Source organism: Propithecus coquereli, unplaced genomic scaffold (assembly GCF_000956105.1).
Source record: "Propithecus coquereli isolate 6110/MARCELLA unplaced genomic scaffold, Pcoq_1.0 Scaffold190, whole genome shotgun sequence".
NCBI classification, from domain to species: Eukaryota; Metazoa; Chordata; class Mammalia; order Primates; family Indriidae; genus Propithecus; species Propithecus coquereli.
The window spans coordinates 419824-420233 of record NW_012143857.1 but is presented as its reverse complement, the minus strand read 5'-3'; positions in this window follow the sequence as shown (position 1 = coordinate 420233).

Here is a 410-nt window from a genome sequence, read left to right as displayed (position 1 = left end):
CCATTTTTCTCACCTGAATTCAGCAACACCTATATGAGCAGCCACAGACAGTATGATTTAATTGTAGTTTTCTATCTATGAAAGAAGCTCCAGCCTTTATTTGAATTAGGCCAATGTACACACTATTCTAGTTAGATTTTCCATTCACATTGTTAGTATGTAAAAGATCTAATACTTATTATTCTCACTTCTTAATATCATTCATGGTGGACCCAAAACTTCCTCCCCTCTTATCCTTCACAGTGAAATCTAATGGCCCATGTTACTCAGTCTACCTTGAAATAGCAAGTCAATAAACCTATTTTGCTAGACGATAGGTTTGTCCTTGATGGTTTTGATCATATGGGCTTTAACAGTCCAGAGTTATAGAAATGAAAACTAATGTACAGCTGTTTCATAAATATACTTCC